This window comes from Myotis davidii, unplaced genomic scaffold (genome assembly GCF_000327345.1).
Source record: "Myotis davidii unplaced genomic scaffold, ASM32734v1 scaffold44, whole genome shotgun sequence".
In the NCBI taxonomy this organism is placed as follows: domain Eukaryota; kingdom Metazoa; phylum Chordata; class Mammalia; order Chiroptera; family Vespertilionidae; genus Myotis; species Myotis davidii.
In genome coordinates, this window is record NW_006299705.1 from 145,759 (window position 1) to 150,941 (window position 5,183).

Sequence of the window (5,183 nt, forward strand, 5' to 3'; positions counted from 1 at the left end):
TTATTACAAACGAGAGACTGTTATGAAAAGCTGCTGGGAGAGTTGCTGGTAATTAATGTTTAGTTCCAGCACTGAGGAGGACTTTTCATTTCTTGCTTTCGTCCATTTATCTGAATTTAGCTTGGGGAGTGTTTATTGCATGTGGGATTGGAGGTGAGATGTTTCCTCTTTGCAAATCCACTTTGGTGAAGATGCAGAGTTGAAGAACTCTCACTGCTCTCATTTTTCTCCCCTCCTTCCCTCCCTCCCTCCCTCCTTCCTTCCTTTAATGTTAGGACATTTTGTGCTTCTGGCCTTTTCTTAGTCTATCAACCCTTACTTTTAGCTAAATAATCCTAGTCCTTCATTACCCCACACATTTCCCTTTCTAACTCTAGAAACTTCTTTAACCCCAAGATTTCTGCTTCTTTACATTGAAAGCTTTTCTAATGCTGAGTCACAATGTCAGATGCCTTTTCCAGAAAGAATCCACTCTGTTTCCACCTGGGCAAAGGCAGTGGGTGAAGATGGGGCAGTGGCGGGAGTTGGGGGCAGAGGTTGGTGGGTGCGAGGGCCCTTCTGCTGGAGGCCCAGCCATGACTCAGTTCTGGTCACCTCCATCCACATGAATGACTCAGAATCTCCCTCATCTTCTCCCTTCCATACTGAATACATACCGAAGGCTGTCTTTCTTCTTCAATTCCTATTTCTGGATTATGTTGCAATGTATTCATTTTGCAGGCAAAGGGAGTTATAGAAATAAACTTCTGGATTGTGATCACTAATGGGAATAGAAATTAAATATTTATCCTTAAGACATACAGAGTTATCGTTCACTGGAAGACAGTTTAAAAGGTTTTATTTAGCGTTACTAGCTGTTATCTTTGTCAAGGGCTTTCCCCCTTTCTCAGCGCAGCCGCAGCGTTTCGTCCAGCATTCTCTCTGTTGGGCCAGGCTGCTTCATTCAGCAGCTGCCTAGCTGGGCTGACAGTTTTGGGTGTTGCTCTGGCCCCGACAGAGATGTTACAGCCTCTTCAGTCACTGTGTTCTGGGCTGATGGGTGTGGGAGAGAAGCGTCAGCTGTGTTAGAGAGAAGATGCCAAGTTTACGGAGGTTTGGTTGTGGCTGTGCCTCAGGACCCGGTGACTTTGAATCCAGCCGTGATCAGCGTCTTCCTAAACCAGGAGGGAGAGAAAGCGGGAGAGAGGGAGACTAGATTAAATGCATGTAAAACTGTGAAGAGACCCCATAAGCATCCTAAAAATTATATACCTAAAAAATGACATTTTGTTTTAAGAGATTTCAAAGACACCTGAATATAGTAAAACATAAGCCACTAGAATAACCCAACCTTAAAAGACAGATTCAGTGTTCAAAAGGAAAAAAAAGTCCCAGCAATAACAGGCTTATTGAGTTTCAAGCATGGCCTTTTCGAGTATATCGACAAAAGTCTCATTGTCTCCAAGGACCCTGCTGCCTCAGGGGGTCCCTGACCATCCTCTGTTGTTTCTAAGGTGGAGCAGACCCCTTTTTCTGTGTCACATAACATCCCCCCGAGCCCCTCCCCGGGATGGAGCCTTTACAATTACACTGAATTTGTGGGGGGCCCTCAAAGCCTATCTTATCAAAGCAATGATGACAGACATTCCATCTCAAACCCCGGCTTTTGCCTCCCTCAGATCAGTGCTGAGGGGAGTTACCTATTCGTGGGGCTGCCTGGTGGTCCCCCCCGCAAGCTGCTTCTGTAGCATGCGATCTGTAATGGTGGAGAGAGCGCTGCAACCGGCTTGTCTTTCTTTCCTGGGAACTTATTCTTTGAAGCAATTGAATGAGACCTTTTCAGGCGGGGGTGGCAGGCGGCCTCTCTTCAGAATGCCTGGCCCGCTTCCCAGTGTTAAACATTCCCCAAATATGCAACTTTGTAAGCGTCCCGGCAGCCAGAGCTCAGAGCAGCCTGCTGCCAGAGGAGCTGGCATCCCGTGGGGACGCGGGGATGGGGGCACAGCACCCCGGCCCCTCCTGCAGGCCCTGGGTTTGCCGGATGCCAGGAAGGCCGGGCCCCTGGTTACGTCGCTGGGAGAAGAATCTGGCCAACAGTTGGGCTGTGACAAGAGCTTGAAGCTTGTCTCTCTCTCTCTCTCTAAATCCCCTCCTTCATTCAAATTCAATCCTATAAAAAGGCTTTTGTTGAAGGAGCAGCCAGGGTATTTTGGTGCACGTCTGTGTCAGTGTTTCCAAAGCTGGACAGAAGGAACATCCTCAGTTGAAATCCTGCGCCAGCAGGTCTGGAAATTGACTGGGAAGGAGTGGAGGTCACAGCCACTGTCACATGGCGTCTGTTTTGTTTGGAAGTGATGAAGCCACAGAGGAAAGGACCTTCTTGTGGATGGTAAGACGTCCCCTGCCAGGGAGTGTCCGAGAAAGGGCACGCTGGGTGGGCCAAGGCTCGGGCTGGCTGGGCTGTTGCTTAGATGTGCATCTGGAAGGATGCAGTGAGCAGCTGGGGCGGGTGGAGATCGCTTAGGAAAGAAGCGGCTGTGCGTCCTTTACCATCTCTGGGGGAAGGAGCCCAGTCGCTTTGGGGGTTCTCGCAGTGTCCTACAGCCACGACTGCCCTCACACTGTGGCATTCTGCTGCCTGAAAACAGGTCCAAAGTTTGATCAAGGAAATGACCTTTCGTTTCTCCTGAGTCTTAAGCTTTTGCTGAATTTTGTCTCAACTTAGTGCCTGAGAAGCCCCCGAAGTCTTTGTTTCACGGAGGCCACTGATGGAAGGACTTAGAAAGGAGACAGTTAGCTGTGTTTCGCTGGCTGTCATTTTATCATTTGCTTATTCAATTGGATCTTCTTTTGCGTGAGCTCTAAATGCATATGGTTGTCAAAAGCAAAAGCACCCAAGCCAAAAAGCGATGTCCAGCAAATTATCGACTCTGGCATTCATTCATGGGCGTTCTTTCCTATGTCTGAGTTGAATTCTTTTTCTTGAGGCTCAGTCCTTCTCTTGCCCAAATTGTGTGACATTGCTCTGTTTTGGGGTTTCTGTATTTTCAGGCATTGGGAGTAAAGGATCACACAACTTCTCTTAAATTTATTCTCTTTTATCGGGGTGTCCTGCCACCTTTGCTTTTTTTCCTTTCTTTTTGCTATATTCTCCTGATGCTTCTTGCTCCGTAAAGCACATTTCTGATTTTATTCCTCTGGATTTTCCCTAGTTCTCCTTGGCATTTAATGCCTATGCCTTGTTCGGGTCCTGGCTCCACCACTTACTAGTTGTGTGACTTTGGGCTAGTTAATTGTAGACTTCATTGTCCTTATAGTAAAAGGGGACATGGTACCTCAATTTGCGAGCTCTCCTGGGGATTAAATGAACTGGTACAAGTGCAGTGCTTAGAACAGTGCCTGACATCATTATTGTTTAGTTTGGGCTTCTTCCATGTCTAATGCGGGGGCCACTGGGAAATGTTACTGTTAGGAAAGAGAAGACAGTGGGAGGGACAGGCTTGATGATGCAGTGGTGGTATTTCATCATGCTGCCGTTTCCATAGCAGTGCTAGTCCCTGATGAGATAAAGGGGAAAACCCCTAACTAAGCTGTGTACCCTGGACTGCTTTTTTTCCTGTAACGTCTTTATTGAGATTCGCATACCATATAATTCACCCGTTTAAAGTGTACTGCTTAATAGGTTTTGGCATTATTACATTATTAATTTTTTAAGTTCTGGTAAAATATATAGAAAACATAAAGTTTGTCATTTTAATCATCTTTAAATGTACAATTTAGTGGCATTAATTACATTCACAATGTTGTGTAACCATCACCTCTATTTCCAAAATTTTTTCATCACCTCAAACAGAAACTCTGTACCCATTAGGCAGTAACTCTCCAGTCCCTCTCTCCCAGCCTCCAGTAACTTCTAACTTGCTCTCTGATGCTATGAATTTGCTTATTCTACACATGTAAGTGACATTATACAGTATTTGTCCCTCTGTGTCTGGCTTCATTTAGCATTATATTTTAAGGGTTCATCCTTGTTGTTGTATGTATGAGAACTTCATTCCTTTTCATGGCTGAATAATATTCCTTTGGTTGGGTATACCATATGTTGTTTCAACCATAGGTGGTCATTGGTTGTCTCCAACTTTTGGCTATTGTGAATAATGCTGCAATGAACATTGGCATACAAGTGTTCAAATCCCCACTTTTAATTCACCCAGGAGTGGGATAGCTAGGTCATATAGTAGTTCTATTTTAGCTTTTTGAAGAAACACCCAATAATTTTCCTGGAAAACTGTTGCTTTTTGGTCATCCTCCCTTCTTGTATATATCTCTCCCCCTCAGATTCTATTCCATTTCCTCCCATTTATCCAAGTTTTCTTATACTCTAATCAGCACACATGTTCTTGTCTCCCCTCCCAACCATGTGTCTCCCTCTCACATGTCTTTCTTTGTCCCTCATCGATTGGCAGAGCATATATCACCCACTCTGGCTACCCGCCTGATCATTTTCATCTCATTGTCCAAGGAGGGGGAGCCTTTGTAGGTCATCCATAGGCCCCAGTGTACTTTGGCTGGAGGTGGTTTCCACCACAGGATGCCCTAGAACCTCTAAGGTGTGGGAAGTCGGGGATGTAGAGTCACAAACACAGCAGAATTCCAGCCCCCCTTCAACGGGCTTCCTCCTTCCCACAGCACCTTGCTGTGTTGTTCCCTGTCCAGCAGGAGAGTTGTTCTCCACTTTTCATTTGCTCCCAGTTTCTCCACTTTTCTATGAGCAAGAGAATTAATGAATGAATACCCCAGCAGACTGTAAGCCTGCCTCAGACAGCCATTCTGCTTGTTGGGCTAATTGTTAGCCCAGGTTTCTGAATGTCATTCATTTCACAATAAGGCTCCTAATTAATCTCAGCACCGTTCTCACCAGAAGAAAGGCTGATACACAGAAACATCCCCAATTACCATGAGAAAGGAAATGTCAAGAGCCCCGTTGAGTTTTCCTGGCATCCAACCCTGTCTCAGATGAAAATTGCCATTAACCCACAGGCAGCCTGGCGATCAACCTTGGAAACGAAGGGGTGATGAGAGCCTGAGGAGCCCCAGACCACACGGACCCCGTTCCTGGAGGAACCTGCTGAGGCCTGCACACTCTTGTTTAGTAACACCGATTGTGTTTCCCAAGACGACATGGAGAATCCTGCTGCGGGTGC

General features: G+C 46.1%; 1 protein-coding gene across 2 annotated transcripts in view; it reads left to right on the plus strand.

The window, feature by feature from the left end:
• MAP1B (microtubule associated protein 1B) overlaps window positions 1–5,183 on the plus strand; it is a 92,655-nt gene that overhangs the window by 62,045 nt on the left and 25,427 nt on the right. The window contains exon 1 of one of the 2 annotated variants that reach the window (XM_006775424.2): window positions 2,285–2,368. The exons of the other annotated variant lie outside the window; for it this stretch is intronic. The gene's annotated coding sequence lies outside the window, so the exon portion shown is untranslated. Of the gene's footprint in view, window positions 1–2,284; window positions 2,369–5,183 lie in introns of those variants that run through there. 2 annotated transcript variants of the gene reach the window in all.